Raw genomic sequence first — 18,272 nt, 5'->3', positions numbered from 1 at the left:
CTCACCTTGTGGTTTGTTGTACACATGCAGTTTGGGAGGCTGCTGTACTGCTGGGTACTACTCAAGGGGTATTCTTCTGCTGTCTTCACCTGCAGATAGGATCAGAGAAAAATTTGAAGAAAGATGATGGTTCTTTGGGGGAAAGGAGGAATTTGGGTAGAAAACTGAGTATCTGTCACAGAGAATGTAAAAAGAAAAGGTGAGAAGGCAGGATTTGGATGCCTTGTGGCCATCCAGACAACCTGAGCTAACCTTTTTAAAATGATGCGTACTTTCATGCTGGGATTCATTTCCTCTAACTTTACAGTTGGTGTCTAAAGGCATCTCTACTGGCAAGAGAAAGAAGATGGCACTCCTCAGGCACAAATCACCTTTGATTACATGGATATCCAAAACACTTTAGAAGTAGCAGACTCAGGTAGTTGTTTGTTTCTCTCTGTTGATTATTGTAGGGTGGGCTGAGAGATAGCTCAGATGAAGACATTGCATATATCTGCAGTTTCACAAGAGGAACCTCATTCTGCTTGTGGCTGAATCACACACCATGTACCCATGAAAGAGTCTTTCAAATATAGGACAAACCAGAAAGCTCTATTTCAAAGATTCTTCATGAGTGAATATGATTTTGGCTTCCTTACACGTTCTCTCCACTGAATCGGTCAGTAATCCAAAAGAGGACAAAAAGTACTTCTGAAGAATCAGACCCTTGATATAAAAGTAAACATTCTGGCAGGACACAGAGTGCCTAATATTAATGAACTGCTTGGGTTTTTTTTTTCTTTTCCCTTTTTATTTAAAGAGATTTCCTTGTATCTTGCTCAGATGGCATGCTCAATGCCTCAGGCAAGACTGTGCAGCTGCCTCTACAGCTTGCAAAGGACTTGGCTACATTACAAGTGTCATATTTTCTCACAGATAAATTGTTCTTGAATAACATTGCCTAAGTAATAGGGTTTCCATCAGTATCAGCTTTGCATACCTCCTTATTTCTTTTCACCCTCCTTTTATTGTACAGACTCATTAACTGTGACCACTGCAAAGAAGCTCTTTTTATGCTTCAGTTCCCCCTGAGTCCCTCTTACCATTTCCAAGGGAATGGATGGCATATGGGATCATGTTCCATATGCCACCCTAGTGCCTTTTTTTTAGCACCTGCTTTAAAAATCCAGGGCCACAGTGCAATGGACAAAGTTTAGTTAGAGCCCAGAGCAGTTGTTATACAGTAGGCTAGTGACTGAAAGGAGCTGTCCTCACCCAGCTTTACCACTTCCAGGAGTCATTCTTGCAACTCACAGGTCTTGTGAGGACTCGCTGAAAGCAAGGGGGTGGATTTTGTGCATGTGTGAGTTAGAGGAGTGTGGGTTTGCAGATTCTAGGAAAGGAACCGACTTCAATGTACCAACAGGAATGCACCTGGTTTTGTTTATATAAATTAAATCTCTTATTTAATATTAAATATTAAATTTATATCCTCTCTTTTGGTGTGTTGAGAAGGGAAAATATGTTGTCATTTTTGTCCTGAAGGAATTCTATTCTCCTAATTAGACTCTTTTCTTCTGTCCAAGCAATTCCCTTGATAACACAGGTCATGAATGGCAGGAGATCAGACTGTGTAACCTCCTGAAGACTGTGTGAGAGGCACAGCTCCACAGAGTGGCTGGGTGCATGGTCTGTAAGGGCAGTAACAGGTTGTTACTACACCTACAGACAATGCACCTAGCTCCCTGCTCCTAAAACTGGCTAAACAAGAGATTTCAAGCGGGCGTTACGTACACAAGAATTAAAATCCACCACATCCTTGTCCACAGGTTGGCAGCCCCTCTCTGTCTCTGCAGCTGTTCCTCACCCCATGTGCACCCAGGCTAAGCTACCCTGCTCAGAGCTGTGCCAGCAAAAGCTGCAGCTTCTATGAAACCAGAACCAAGACAATCTTCCTCACTGGCTCTCAAAACTGAGTACCAAAAATCCTAAGGAACCCTGACACTGTGTTTGATCTCTTTAAAGTTAAATTTTGACTAAATGGAGTTTTCTGCTGCTGAATGGGAGCAGAAGGGTTTGTTGTCTTACCCACCCCTACAAAAAAAAAAAAAAAAAAAAAAAAAAAAATTAACCAAAGCTTTGCCAGAAGAAGCAACAGGGAGAGCAACACAACCATAGTCTAATATTTACAATATTTGCAGCACAATGTCATCCAGCTGAAGATAGCAAGATGACAAAGTGGATAAAATCCCAACATTTTCTGCAGATTTTTCTGTGTTACTGCCCCTAACATTGCTCCCGCTGATGGGGGATAAAGTGAGGGCAACAACCAGGGAAATTTTAGCCAATGTTTAGTAATATGGCTGCAGCCCAAGTCACCATCCAGAATGTAATTCCACTCCTCTGAAGACTCAGCAGTGCTCATTGCAGCAGATAAACAAGTCGCTCTGTTACCCTGAGGCGTGACAAATACCGCTGTGGAGCTGCCTGGATGGAGAAGAAGGGATCCAGTGCAAGATCCAAGCCCACATTCCTACCTGGAAAGGCTGAAGAAAAAAAAACTATCTCAGCTTTCTACTAGATGCTGGCTTATCACAGGCAGAGCATGTATCCCATATCTGACCCCAGGGCACCAAGGCAGGACTTGAAACTGAATTCACTGTCATTAGTGATGTCTTTCCCTCTTCTTGCCTAGGCAGAATATGTTGAGGGTGCAAGTGGGGTGCTTTGGGGTCACTCCTCTGCAGTGGCATGGAAATTTTAGACAAAACATTTTGAGTATGTCTGTATTAAGAGGATTGAGAAACACCAACTCTTTCTACTTTCTCTGGGGACCCTCAAGGCCAGGAAGGAAAATCAATAGCAAAGTAAATACTATCTGCCCTGCTAAAGTCCATAAGCAGATACCCTTTGGACATAACAGCTCTGCATAGTTCTGCATCAATTTTGAATTTTTTCTAGTTCCAGGCTATTATATGTCATATTCCTGCAGCACCATTCAAATTTTACTATATGGGGGAGAAAAAACCACAAACAAACAAAAAAAAACCCACATACCCAAGCTAGTTAGAAGAAATAAACCTTTCAAAGTGCTTTAGGGGTTTTGGTAGGAAAGAATATTAAAGCCCCAGAGAAATATCTTGTATGGCATGATAATCAGTAAAGTCTGCCTGAACCTGTGACATATGCCTCCCCTTAATGTTTTTAGAGAATCAATGAAACTTGTGCTCCTTAGCAACTTAAGTTTTTTATTTTTTTCCACAAAGTAGAGAGACAAAATTCTCAAAAGGTAGCAGCAGCATCCCAGCACAGAAGAAATGTAATTTGTCAGATCACAGCATTGTGAAATGTTTCACAGCTGAAACTCTATGGACTTGACAGAAACTGTGGCCAGTTAACACCTCATATTAGAATTTTACTCAAGAATAATCAATTGGCAGGATGTCCTTAGCCTAAAAAAAGCATATTTAACATTTCCTGAACCATCATACATTTCACCATCTGCCATCTTGCCCTAACATGCTCCCTGCCTCTTGAGAAGGCACAAAACCATGATTGAAGATCTGAGTGTCTCTCTGGCTACCAGAGTTCAGAGCATCTGTCAGCTACACCATGTACCAGAACACATGTACATGGACAACTTGAAACCATATACTCAGTAGTCAATGCTTCTCCCAGACTATCTATAATTCCATCTCTTGGGGAAAGAAAACAACATATGAATTAATGCAGAGTCATATTCTGCCACCGAAATTCTTTGTCATGCTCCTAGTTTGCTCCTAAGTTAAGGCCCTACTTGATTAAAATTGCAAAACAAATGATGTAGAGAAAGCTACCTGCTACTTGTAAAAAACTCATGAGCTGAAGAAGCAGCTACATTCACAGCAAATCTCAACGTGTGAGAATCATTCATTCAGAATTAGAAGAATTCTAATGTCCATTAAATGTTCTCCTCAAACAGTTACTTGCTGAAAAATCAAGCCTGTATTCTCAGTTAAGATACAGTTAGTTCGTGCTTGTGGGCTCCTGTGCAGACTTTGATCAGCAAATTGGCCTCAGTGAGTGCTTTGTGAAGAAGATACTAAAGTTCAGACCCAAATGCTTTCTCTCCTTACTAAGACCATCACATCAGCCTGTGTGTCCTGAAGTCAGCTTCTGCCCAGGGTGTGCCACCCCCAGAAACACCCCATGCACAGCAAGTCCATCACCTGTGGGATGCAGGGGACCTGCTGCCTCAGGGCTGCTCACAGTCAGACATGTCTGGGGTTTTACAGACATTAAATGGGAACTGATACTCAATGACTTGTCCAAGACTTCTGTGTGTAAAACAGCCCAGGTGTAGTTACTCTTACAAGACCTCTGGACACACCAAGGAAATCTGCTCCTCCTGAGCCCTGGGAATGCCTCAAAATTATACTCTCTCTCCTGAGGATAATGAATTTTACTTTTGTCCTTCCCACCTGCTCACTGATGATTATTTTGCAAACTATTTGTGACACTAGCAGAACAAAACTCAAAACCCAAAAGTATTGTCACTTAAACCTGTGACAAACCACAGCCATGGTTCTGAACAGCCTCAGGTCACCCCAGCCCACAGGGAAGGCTGTGCAGGGGTGACTTGCAGCAAATATGTCAGATGTCAGAACAGATCTCCCCCACACTTTTTGTTCTTCCTTGTTGAGATCACAAGGAGTACTTCCCATTTCTTCTTTGCAAGCAGCTGAGAACTTTTCCACATATCACTTTTCCATTGCCAGGCTGCTAACTGAGACTTAAAAACCTTCATTAGCCCCTTCTCATGGACCTGCATGGTGGCTTCATGCCATACTACAGCGAGGACATTGACTAATGAAACCTGACAAGTGTCCCTGAGAATTCCTCCAGGATTTCTGAGCCCAGCAGCTTGCTGTGTCACAGATGACTGCTCCATGGCAGAGTCAACAAAAGAGATATGCCTCAGCTTCTGCAAGGCTGTCAGACCTCAAACAGACAGACCTTTAAGACCTCCACACAACAAGAATATTCCTTTGCCACCTCTCTGCAGAATTGCTTTTACTTCTTTATCTACTTGTTTGCTCTTAAAATTGCCATTTTTTCACTGGACTGTGTATTGCTGCTTCTTTTTTGTGCTGTTTACTCATGTGCAAGCAAACCAAATGTAATGGCCAACTCTCAGTTTATTGGTCTGGTTTTGCTACCAGGCTCTCTGCCAAATTATTACTGAATTTCTAAAGGATCAGGCAATAAAACATACAAGGAAATGCAGGTGAGTTCCACAATCACTTCCCCTCAGCAGTGATGTTATTAAGAGTGAGAAAAAGGTGTCAGACACAAAAGAGGTGTGGGCTCAACATGTCTTTGAATTAAACCTGCAGTCTTGTGTAACAGGGCTACAAATCCCTTTTGCAATTTAGGCTCCCTGATTTCCCCCTCTCACCATGCTTTAACCCATTGCTGGGGCAGTTGTCACACAAACCCAGGCACACTGGAGATGGAGCAGGTCCAGACACACTGAATTCACAGAATGACAAGGTTGGAAGAGACCTTCAAGATCATCAAGTCCAACATAGCCCTAACATCTCTACTAAACCATGGCACTGAGTGCCACATCCAATCTATTTCTAAACACATCCAGGGGTGGTGACTCCACCACCTCCCTGGACTGGCCATTCCATCACTCTTTCTGTAAAAAACATCTTCCTAATATCCATCCTATATTTCCTTGGTGCAGCTTAAGACTGTGTCCTCTGGTTCTGTCAGTTGCTGCCTGGAGAAACAGACCGACCCTCAGGTGGTTACAAACACCTTTCAGGGAGTTGTAGAGAGTGATAAGGTCACCCCTGAGTCTCCTTTTCTCCAGGCTAAACACCCCCGGCTCCCTCAGTAGTTTCTCACAGGGTTTGTGCTCCAAGCCCCTTCACCAGCCTCGTTGCCTCCTCTGGACATGCTCGAGTGTCTCAGTGTCCTTCCCAAACTGAGGGCCCAGAGCTGGACACAGCACTCCGATGTACACAACGCACTGAAGTGAACCGCTTCTCTTCTCCAGGAGTGGCACTCAGCCTCACACACAGAAGACAGGAGGCTGTCACAGCAAGATGCAATGTTTGGGTAATTGCTGTTTTTCTCAGCCGCATCAGGTGAAGGGAAACATTTGTCACTTCTTTGAGCAATCCCCAACAATCAGAGGTCCTGACTGACAGCGCTCGAGGGACTGCAGCGGAGTCGCTGCTCACCACTGACTCCTACTAATGAGATTGCTGGGAAGCAGCTTCTCCAGAACACCTTCAGACAGTCTGCTTTCTTATCGAACACCCAATAATTGTAGAGCTTATTTTTAAGAAAGGAAAGGAGGTTTTCCACTGAAATGTGCCAAGTGGCTTTAGAATTGGCACATTGGCTCAGTAACTAGATAGTGGTGCAGCCTTTTCCTTTGAAAACCCAGCCCCTTCCATCTTCCCTTTACAACAAGCAAAGTCAGGCAGGGCAGCCAGGACTCATGTTGTGATTCGTAATCGTAGGACTGAGAATCTATTTTCATTGACTGGACAACAGATAGAAATGGTGACTCTGCAGCTGACTCCTGGGACAGCATGTAAGATATGCATGGCATGCTGTAAGCTTTGTAGTCTCCTTTGCAGAGGAAAATTCCCTAGATAAGGACAACAGTAGGGAAGCAAAGGACAGACTGACAAATCTTACAGCAGCACAAGTCCTCAGAAAACACTAGGATCTCTTTTATGGATAGAAATAATTTTCATAAGCTGAAACAAGAAAAAGAGCAAATGTTTAAATATCTGAACTTGAATAATTTGTTTAAAGTAAACCCTCACAAAGCACAAATGCAAACAACCTTACTTCACCTCAGCCTTTCTGGATGAAGACATGTCTCAAAGCAGATCTCCTAACACCTACAGAAATAGTGACAGACAAAGAAAAGGGAGAAACTTTAACTGTTACCTGGCTTAGGTGCCTTGGCAAAGATTTTTCTTATCCTCAAAGGCCAGGACAGAGCTGCCTTCCTTTAAAAATAAGTATTTTACTAGAATTGTTTACAGTGATTTACAGGTAACTTATGCTGTATTGATCTCACATCTAAACTGAATAATCCTTAGTGATCAGAGAGACTCAAAAGTTGAAGGAAAAAAAAAGACAGTTTTCCTTTTTCAGTTTTTTACTTTTACCACACACCAAAAGATCATATACTGTTTGGGATATCTCACCTTACATGATGACATACTCAACAAATTAAACTTTATATCAAGACCTCATTCAATTTAAAAATTAAATAAATGGAGCTCAATGCTCTTTATTAAGAAAACATGAATTCTCTAATTCATTGCTTTATTAATTCACAAATTCTCCAGCTCACAAACTCTCTAACTTACATGTTGCTCTCTCGGTGCCTCAGTGGTTGTGGCAGTACAACCACTGCTGGGGGTGTGGCATCATCTGTTGTTGGGCCAAAACCAGAGTTGAATGGAAAATCACCCTTGTCCCTTGCCACAGACCAAACTCTGTGAAAAACCAGAGCCAGGTGAGGGGTGGAACTGTTAGTCCTCTTGTCTTTCTCAGGGGAAGATTTGGGCACTCAAGCCCAAATCATGTAACAAATGGTGATTCATATTTCCAACACAGGGAGATATGTGATAAACATAGATATAAAAATATATTACTAGCAAAACTAATAAAATACAGCACAATAGTACAACAATCATAGGATGTAATATAAGATGCAATATGCATTTGCTGATGGTGCATATCTTATAAAAGCACCATACCAATGATATTCAGAAGTTTGTTCTATTTCTGTTGCAATTCTGGCAATGCAGCTAGTATTATGTTTGATAGCAGTGGTCACCTGTTTTGGAGAAATAATAGCCATTTCATATTTGGTGATTAAATTTTCAGCTCATCAGTTTGGGAGCACACTGTGTCCTGTGCTGGCTCTGAGGGAACAATGGGGTCCCTGTTGTAGGCCAGTCTGACATCAGCACTGGTAGGAAGTTTGCATTATGGTCTCTGTTAAGCTGTCTATGGGTCTTTAATGACATGAGGTGCTTTACGCTTAAATTTTTAATTCTCATCACCCAACTCCAATTTGATTGCCAACAAATTAAATTAATTTAGCCCAAGTTGTCTGTTTTTCCCATGGTTGTAATTGCTGCATGGTCTCTTCCTGTCCTCTTCTCAGCCCATGAGCTTTTCATTATATTTTCTCTAGCTCAGGAAGGTAGTGATAGAGGGCCTTTGGTGGGCACCTGGTGTCTAGCCAGGTTCAACACACACAGCTGCATAGGAATTAATTTAATTCTGACACAGGATTAAACCAGCCCTGGATGTGGTGTGTGTAGGATAAGCATTACCCAAATTGTGTACTATTTCAACCCCAATCACAGGGAATTTGCCACGGGTTTAACAGGGTATACTTTCTGAGTAGCCCAAAGAACATTTCCTTCCCTAAGATCTGCTAGCATATGGACAATACAGTCCCTTATTCTATTACAAATTCTACTAGTGACCACTCTCTGTACTACTCCATGACAATGTCCTTAGAACACCAATTATATTTCCTGCAGAGGAGGTAGTTTGGTGTCTCCTGAGCAAGCTGAAAAATTATTCTAGCAGGTAATGTCTGGGCAGGGAAATCTGCATTTGAGTTCACCTTCAGGCTGTAAATTTCACTACTTTCTCCTTTTTCCTTAAACTTTCTTCAGTCATCAAATACCCAACTAAAGTGAAAAATCTTCTCTCATCTGTGTATAAACCTAAACAAATGCTTTTATCCATAAGTAAAGACAGACTATTGTTGTGCAGAACTTCATTCTTCAGGTTAGACTTAAATTCACATTTCATGGAGTCGTCAGAAAAAGGCAAAACATTTTAGTAAGATATAAATCAGGAGAGTCATCACTGCCTGCTATTAAATAGATAGGACAATATTACATAAATGAAGTGCTAACCTGGTAAATCTAATAAAATCTAATAAACCAACTCTTTATTTTGCTGGCATCCACACCTCCATCCTTAATACTTAAATTTTTGTCACTAAGACCACTGTACTTTATATTTTGAACACAGTGTAAAAGCAGCTTTACATTGCTGTGTATTTTCTATGAATTTTCTATTTGCTGAGCAGTCTGAAAATTTGAAGACACATACAACCCACAAACATAGAATTCTTTATTTCTTGGCACATAAGTTAGACTAAATATTGCATTCAGTATTAACACTGACCCGTGGAGAGGTAAAAACTCAGTTAAAAGAAAGCTGTTCAGGGTTTCCTTTGGAGAAGACACACATACAGAATTCTGAGAGGACTATAAGCTACTGAAGTCTCTACATTTAAATAAACAGCCAGTCCTGTTCGGTTACCTCAGAGTCTGCTGTTATGAGGAGACTCAACCACACATCCTTTTATCTTATTATTCAGGGGCAGAATTCAGTTTCCAGGATGCTCTCCCAGCTTTCTGGTCTGCCAACAGCCCTTGAGATTGGCATCTCCCCAGTTCAGCCACCTGGGCAATGAAATTGGCATCTCCAGGCTGGGCATCTCTCTACAATGTAGCCAGATTTCCACTGAAACCCCTTTCAGGACAACATGATTGAAGAATCAGCAGCATAATTCTGCATTAATGGACACTTCAGCTCCAGCAAGGGCATCACGCTTCTGCTCTCCTGCCACCTCCTAAGGCAGGCTCACACGTGGTAGCCCTGTTCCAACAGCAGTGCAGGGTGCCTTTATCTGCAAATCTGAAGGATTGCTCACAGCCATGACTGACAGCAGCAGCAGAAAGTCATCGCCTTTAGAAATCTGATGTTTGAGTTTTATGGATCTTCTTTTTTCAGATTCTTTGAATGAAAGTCTAGCTATTCTTGGAATTTCAGTGAAAATATGGGAATGGTTCCGATTGCATGGAGCAAAATAGACATTCTACAGCTGTAATTAGGAATATCCTTGAGGTCTCATATCTGCTCATTAGCAATCACTTAGCCTATTAGCAAGCAGGTGAGTGTCACTCTTCAAAGCTAGGAAATTAAAAGTCTTAATGCCATGGAACTCATGTTGGAATAATTTCTGCAGAAACATAAGTTTAGATTAAATTCTCAATACCTATAAAAACCTGTCCAAACTGTATTGTGCCACATGATCTCACCATAACCATTGCAAAGACTTTCTGGCTTTGAACAAAATTAATATGTTTGCGTCAATTTTCACCATGTGCAATTTCTCCAGTAATTGTAAAATACTACAAAAAGGTTTTCTTTCTTCGATTTTGAACAGGCCACGACTGATAAAACCAGAAAAAGGAGCCAATACTGAGAACATCTAGCATGTAGGTTTAAATGAACTATCTTATATTATCACTGGATTTTTCAGCACTCTGAATGTTCTAATTCTCTAAGCTGTGGCTGCTTAACACCTCTTAACACAAGGTAGAGCTTGCAAGAAGAAACCACTTGCACATATTTTCGACAGGTCAGTAGAGTTTTGTTGGTCATTTGGTTTGTGTGTTATTTTTTGTTAATTTGTGGGAGGATTTGGTGTCTGCTTTTTAATATGTTCAGAAAAGATTCAGACGACCATTTATCTTTATGTATGAGATCTGTATCTGCACAGAAAGGACATGGAAAGACCTAAGGAGAGTCTTTAGCACAGAAATGGCTTCCACCCCAATAAACTCAACATACTCATGCTGTAACAGTATTTGCAGGCCTGACCCATATGGGGACAGTGAAGGGAACACCTGCATCAGGCTAAGTAAGAGCTTGGACTGCATCAGCCAGTGCTAGAAGAAGCTCCAGACCCTTTGCTGTGTCTGCTGCTAAAGCTTTTATATACAGATGGATATACTCATACAGACATTATTTGTTCAATCAGCTATTATAATTGTTTCTGTATTTCTTTATGAATAAACATTTTTAGCATCTGCTGATTAAAAAAATGACTATAATTTTGTGGCCATATGTATCATATAGAAAAGCTGGTTGAAGAATAAATTTAGTTTAGTAGTCAAATAAATTTTAAAAGATATTTATATACAATAGCTAGAACTTGTATTGGAAAGAAAACTGAAAGAATGCAGAAGAGCATGGGGCTGATATGGGGGTGGTAACTGAAGATAACAACAGAAGCAAGAAGAAATGTTTTTGAATTAATACCATGCCTGTAAAAAAGAATGGCCAAGCTGCAACTAAAAATAATATTCATGAACACGTCATTACAGGATATAGTCACAGTAGTATTCTGGACTTCAACAACACTACCAGCAAAAAAAACCACAACACAATTTTTAAAAAAATTAAAGAAAATGTGCAAAATACATGTTTTCTGTTTTCACCAGAACAGTAGCTTTCTGCCAAATGCCAACATAGGAGTTACTTTGCACTATAAAATATCTTTGTTGCAGCAGCCACCATACAACTTAATGGACTTGCTCGCTTTGGCAAGACAGGCTTTGGATTGTTTTCTATTATCCCTTGCTTTCTCACAGAGCAAGCACACTAGGCTGGTTCATAGCATTAATCACAGTTTTTAATTTGGATCCCCATTAGTTTCTTTAATATTCAAAGCAGTCCTGCCAGAGAGAAAAACAATAGCTCCAAGGCAACGGAAGCTGTTCACTTCTCTGGTTAATAATATTTCCCAGCCTTCCTCTCAGGCTGATGCTGAGTTACAGAGGTGCTTGCTGGATCCAGGTACCTCCCTGTTCCTCTTCTTTCTCCCTCAGTGCACACAGGGACATGGGGAGATGGGGGGAGGTGGAGCCCAGGCCAGAGCTGGTGGCTGCAGGAGCAGCCCAGGTGTGCCGGGGGGCACCAGCACAGGAGGTCCCTGGCCTCGGGCCAGGACACGCCATTGCAGCCCAGTCCTCCTCCTGGGTACCCGAGCAGTCATAAAATTACCATACAAGCCAAGGACCCCCCAGTGGACCAGGGATACTTGACTGCACTCTTGCTACGTGCTTCTTCAGTGGCTCAGCATTTCTTACAACTCTACTCGAGATGTCAATCATTCTCCGAGTTAATTAGTCTGCTTTCAATTACTAAGATAATTAACACCTCATTTAAAGCAGAAAATAGTTCTCTTAATTTCAGTACTGTATGACTAAAATTGAGTTTGCCTCCAGCCCAACAGCTCCCAAAAGCCTTGACCTGATAGTGCTGATTGGGATCATTAGCCCAAACAAATTACAGTATTACAAAGACTTTCCAGCTCTGTCGATTCCTAGCTTTGTAGGATTTTTCAGGACTCTCAACAAATATGTTCCTCAAAGAATACCCAGGGCATTGCAGAAGATTCCCTATACAACCATACAGAGAAAATCTATGCTGGCTGCAACAGCAGCAACACAAATGACCACCACAGGAGATACCATCTTCATTTAGTTAAATTTTATTTTCATAGGGAGTGTAGAAAGGTTCTGATTAAGCCAACAAAAGCATCTTCAAAACTGAACCTATACATGGGGAGGGACGAACTTGAGTCATTTGCCTAGCCACAAGCCCTCTGTTTCGTGGGAGATTTTTGTGCAGCAGGTGTTATAGTAAGGGGAGGTGGGGAAGTTTGCTAATATGTGGAGAGATCTGCAGGAAACAGAAGACCTTCAAAAGAGTAGTTTCTTCAAGAAATCAAGGTAACATAACCTGTCTTTTGGAGAGATTCTTATTCAGTTTAAAGCTGAACAGAGTCAGATTTTCCTGTGGAAAGGCTAAATGAGCATTTAGATCTCTTGCATTTCACTTGATGAAAGCAATCACCCCAGGAGGCAAAAGCTATTTAACCTACAACTTGCAATCACTAATATTTCTAATTATATAAGGGACCCATTTTCACATATTTAAAACAAGTATTTCTCCTTTCTGTTTTGGTGTTTTAATTCAATTGATTTTCAGGAAAGACATTTTCAATACAACTAAACTTTGATCATGACAGTGACTGTGATGTACAGTGTCATTCAAATATGTGCTTATTTTTGTGTTCCTTCAGTTAGACTGGGAAAAGCTTACAGGGTGCTCAAAAGCTGAATAAAGATTTCTGTTCATCAAAGCAAAGATTTCTGCAGATTTGGGGAAAATGCCTGTACCACACTGCTTGAAGGGTGTTATGTGATTGAGTTATTAAATATGGAATCATCATGCTGTAGCCAAAAGGGGGATGTTAAAAATGAATGACAGCCCTGCCTGAAATGTGTATACAACTATATATGCAGCCTTAATATTCTTCTAGCATTGCTTGGAGTTTTTGCATAAAATTTCTTGCAGCAGGAACTTTTGGTTGCTTGACAGATTCAAACTGACAGTCTACAGGTGAAAAGCTTTCTGCCACATAATAAGTTGTTTGAGTCATTCGGGACCATGGTGACAAGGACACATTATGTGTAGGCACTCACCTTATCGGGGCCAAGCTGCAAAAATCCTCCTAAAAATGTCTTCATTGACTTAAGCAAGTTTGTGCCATGCTTAAGAATGTGTAGAATTTGATTCTATGCACAGGGCTTCCTTTCATGTTTGATTGCTCATTTTTTATTCAGCAAGAAAATAGCCTGTCAGTAGTCAGCAAGGATAAGCTCTCCAGCGCTGCAATTCTGAGAACAGTTGTTGATTTTAAAAGAGAGGTGCTAACTTGCAGCCAACCTCCTCCTTTTATTCTGGGCTTGATACAACTTTGGAAGTGTTATTAAGAATTTAAATCCTAAACAGAGTGTATTCCATTTCTTTCCTGAACATGGTATTTATCTTACCTGTTTAAAGTCAAAAATTACCTTTTTTTTTTTTTTTTTTTTCCCTTCAAAGAAATGAATAAAGCAAAACTAATATAAAGCATGCAGGTAACATTGTGCAGTTTGCTTTTATGTGCATCAAGGAAAATCATCCAGGCCCAGCAAGGGACACCAGACAGAAAGATTTCCATCTGACTACAGTGCACACTAGGGTAATGTACCTCAAAATATATTGCTTTTTTCTTAGTTTCTTGGCCTTCAGATAGAACCTAAAAATGGAGAATATAACTAAAAACTAGATTTGGTCTAAAGATTGCACCAATGTACTTCTTGTGTTAGGAGCTTTTTGATAACACAGCCACATTCCTTATTGTGGTGGAAAATGAGATAGTTTCATTTGCCTACCATCTTATATTTCCCAGAACTGTGATCATTGTGATATCCCTTGGAAACATGCTAGATTATTGCAAAAAAAAAAAAAAAGCTGAATTTTATGGCAAGCACATATGACATCAAATTAAACATCCAAACAATGCATACAGTCAAGATCCATCAGAGTTAGGAATCTGGCTTTGTTTCCACCTTAGTAGTCCAGCAAAATCCTTAGGTTATGGCATATGCTCTGCTGTGTCATGCTATATGCTTTTCAGACGTTTAATTCCTTAAAATACAAATCACAGTGGAAATTGCATTGGAAAATAAGAATTATTTCAGTCTGCCATGCTCTGCAGAAAGTTGTCTTGCATGGCACAGAACCAGTCCCCCATTGTGTAGGATATGTGGGTTGCTCTTTGGAGAGGTCAAACAATCTTCACTGCAGAATTAAGGGATTCCAGGTCACTCCCTTGGTGTTAGATGCTTAGTAGGTGCTCTGGATCTGGCTATGATTCACATTTCAAAGAACCCTTAAAATATTATTTTACTAATTTCATAAATATTTATATGGTATGCAGCAGGGAAGCAACAGTCCTGATTACAAGCTACTCACAGGAGGCACCACTGCAATCCAAGTGCTAAAAAAACAGATTGTTATAATTGTAATTGCTGAATACCTCAAGCTCATGGAGAATTTTAGCACTTGTCACAGAATTATGGTGTCTTAGTCATCCTTGTATTGACAGAATGTTTGAAAAAAGTCACCTCCTTCAAATAGACCTAATATTAATGCTTGACTTATGGATATTGTGATGTTTGTGGATCAGTATTTCAAACGCTTTGCATTTGAATGTATATATTAGGTAACTGTTTATACCACATATACTCTTTTCTTATTTACTTCTGCATTTTCAAATCTGAAATTATATTTATCGGTTTATTCTGTATATCCTCCCAGAACATTGTGATTTTTGGGCGAGGAAGTGGACTACCACAGCGACTGATGGTACCTGTTGAAGAAACCACAGTAAAAGAGCGAGCAGCCATGATTCCCTCCCATCACAGCAGTGACAGTGACTGTGGACTCTGCACAGTGCTGTCCCTCCAGCAAGGCCAGAAGAAGACACTTCCTTCTGTGTTGCTCCCCATCCTGCTCACAAACATCCTGGCTTGGCAACTTGAACAGAGTAACTTTTGTATAAAATATTTGCTGTAGAACCAATACCAATCTGGAAGGAAATACCACTTCTTCATTTTATCACAGGCTTCTCATCAACACTTAAATAAAATAGTTTGCATTGTGACTGTGCTAGTATAAAATTATATATTGCTGAATATGTTCAACTCACAGCTTCAAGGAGATTTGGAGACACTCAACACCTCAAGCAGAATTTATCAGAAGTTGGCACATCAGGTCCAGAATGCCATTAAAATATGCTTTAGCTTTTGATCCACACTTAAGTGGTCAGATAGATGATCACTGAGCCCTTTCGACTGAACTATTTTTTTTTATTCTAAATTTTGGTTACTCTATCCATGTACTCCTAAAGGTGCATACAAAGGGGGCACATCAGTCTGTCTGGCTGTTCTATTTTCTGGAGCATTTACTTTTTATAAAACCAGAAGAACAGAAAGAAAATTATAATTTACACAGTTAAAATACATGGTTTGATCTGCTCCACCTGACAATTTTCTTCCTGTTGTACTCTTTGCAAAATTGTCAGGTGGAGCAGATCAAACCTGTTGCCCTTTGCTGATCAGTTCCAGAAAAAGGCATATAAAGTCATTTAGAAGTGGTCTGTGCACCTTTGCCCAAAAGGACAACTCAGGTTGTCAAGTAGATAGTAACAAATACAACCATCACAGTCAAGTCCTGGCTTATCAGCAAACCACAGTGATTTTGTGGCACAATGATCTTTGCTTGAATAATACCTATTTGTCCAAAAACAAAAGCAGAAAAATATTTCTTACTTGCTGAAAAGTCACAGATTTAAGGAATTGAAACCTCCTCTTTTTAAAGTCATTTGGTCAAAATAAACATTCTGCAAAAACACAACATTGTGCAGTAATCAAAATTATTTATTTCCCACAACCACTTTTCTCCCCTACTACTCATCTGACAATACTGTTTCTTTGGTTTACTATTTTATATTGTTGTAGATAACATATTACTTCAGATTTATTTTTTTTAGGATCCTCTTTCCTCCTTAATTTGAATTATTAAAATCACAAAAACTTTCACAGGTTAGAGAAACTGTACAATTAGCAGTCAGAATCACTGGAATGTAGCTTGGAGAATCAGAAAGGAATACTCCTGCTGACAGTCTGTTTTCTGACAGTCATCTGTGAAACATTCATTAATGATGTTCATTGTTCTGTCTATTTTACATCTGTGTCATGAAAGTATTTTTAATGCTTTAAAGATAGTGGAAAATTCCACTACATGCAATATCCTCTGACATGGAGCATGCCACTTCAGTGTGATATATGATTAGAAAAGATAGCTACCAGTCTGTTCAGCTGATATTCAGACATGAAATGAAGCAATGTAATTCTAAAACAGGGTCAGACTAATTCACAGTCATAGTGAACAATTGTTCACTTTCATATGCACAGTGTTTTTTATTATTTCCTCCTTTAGGCATCTTGTAAGTGAAGGACTGATATTTCAACTCTATTGCTTTCACAAGACTAAAGACATTATTTTGTTTTCTGTGTTTGTTTATTTTATGACATTTATTTTGGTTTTCTGGTTTTGGCTTTTTTTTATTTATATTACTGAAATTGTTAAACTGGACTAGTATACTAAAAATATAAAAATTGTGGGTAATACAGTGAAAAGTCTAAATGGAATGTGACTGAAGAGAACATATTTAAGAATGAAACCAACCTCATAATCAGTATGGAGGTACTTCAGTAGAGATGCCAAACTTCTCACAAAACAATCAGTGAATGCATGCAGCTGGCAGAAGTTACAAATTAAGAAAAAAAATACTATCTACTCTATAGTTCTCAAAGGTTTTGTGCAGCATGGGGAAATGGGCAGATGGAAATCTTAGTACTTAAAATGAGTGACTGTTCCCTCCTGTGAGCAAACAACCAGGTTCACTATTAAAAGTTTTCCTTTATGTCAGAAAGAAATTATTTTAGCAAGAACTTTGAATTTAAAAACACAATACTCATAGCTAAGACATTTGTTTAAGCTAGAGCTCAAGGAAAAAATATCTTGCGGGTTTTTGTTGTTTTTTTTCCCCATACAGAATCTTTGGGAAGCTGTTATACCTGGCCAAATATATGCATATATAGATATATGCATATATATTAAATACATGTATTTTATATACATATATTTGTCTTTTTGTCAGTAGTAAAATGTATCTTGAAGAAAAGAGGTTATGGACATACCCATCTACTGCAGCCAAGGGATCTACAAGGGTGCCTGGGATCCACAAGACAAGTACTTGTGCACAGTGCCTATTATCCAAGATTTCCAAAGTCCAGCAATTTCAATTGACAGCAAGAAGACTTTCCAAATTTCCTTTCTCCTGCCCTCTTTCCCCTAAGCTCTGCAGGCAGGAACCCCCTCCCTTCCCTCCCTCCTTCCTATCTCTTCCCATTAGAAATGTCACTACCCCATCTGCTGTCCCTGAACTCAGTCGTGCTGGCAGGGACTCACAGGCAGAATGAAGGAGCTGGAGTCATTCAGCATAATGTGCTACACACACCCTTCCAAGGCAATTGCTAGCACTTTCCACCAAGAAAAAATGTTGTGCAGAAGGGATTAATGCTGCTGTGGTTCTCTTTTGATTTGTTCCATCTGAGTGTCTGTGCTTTGTGTCATCCAAGCTAAGTGGTGACCAAGAGAATTGCTTCCCTGGACACAAGAGATGCTGTTGTAACACCCGAATTACGTGGAATTATTTTTGTGCATCTATCTCAAATGATGTTACAATTTCAGTCAGCAAAGGTACTTGTTATTGTGGTCAGCAAGCCTTTGCTCACTTAAAATTATGAATACTTTATAGATTTTATCAAATAAAACTGTAACAACACAGCTCAAAGTGTGCAGTCTTATTGGAAACCACAATGTACAGGAACTGCTTCTTCTCATAATTACATATTTGGCAACAGAGGGTGAGGGGGTGAAGAAAAGCTCTTTTCCCATCTGCAGAAAATCCTGACAGCCTCTTTAAAACA

At 39.9% G+C, this 18,272-nt stretch overlaps 1 long non-coding RNA gene across 1 annotated transcript in view; it reads left to right on the top strand.

Moving 5' to 3' along the window:
* LOC115493917 (uncharacterized) overlaps positions 1–18,130 on the top strand; it is a 57,589-nt gene extending 39,459 nt beyond the window's left edge. The window contains exons 3-4 of the long non-coding RNA XR_003958920.4: positions 10,262–10,456; positions 15,034–18,130. This is a non-coding gene — a long non-coding RNA (uncharacterized lncRNA). The remainder of the gene's footprint in view (positions 1–10,261; positions 10,457–15,033) is intronic.
* The last annotated feature ends 142 nt before the right edge of the window (positions 18,131–18,272 follow it).

Source organism: Taeniopygia guttata, chromosome 2 (genome assembly GCF_048771995.1).
Source record: "Taeniopygia guttata chromosome 2, bTaeGut7.mat, whole genome shotgun sequence".
Taxonomy (NCBI): Eukaryota; Metazoa; Chordata; class Aves; order Passeriformes; family Estrildidae; genus Taeniopygia; species Taeniopygia guttata.
The sequence above is the reverse complement of the archived record's forward strand: the minus strand, read 5'-3'. Positions and strand labels throughout refer to the sequence as shown.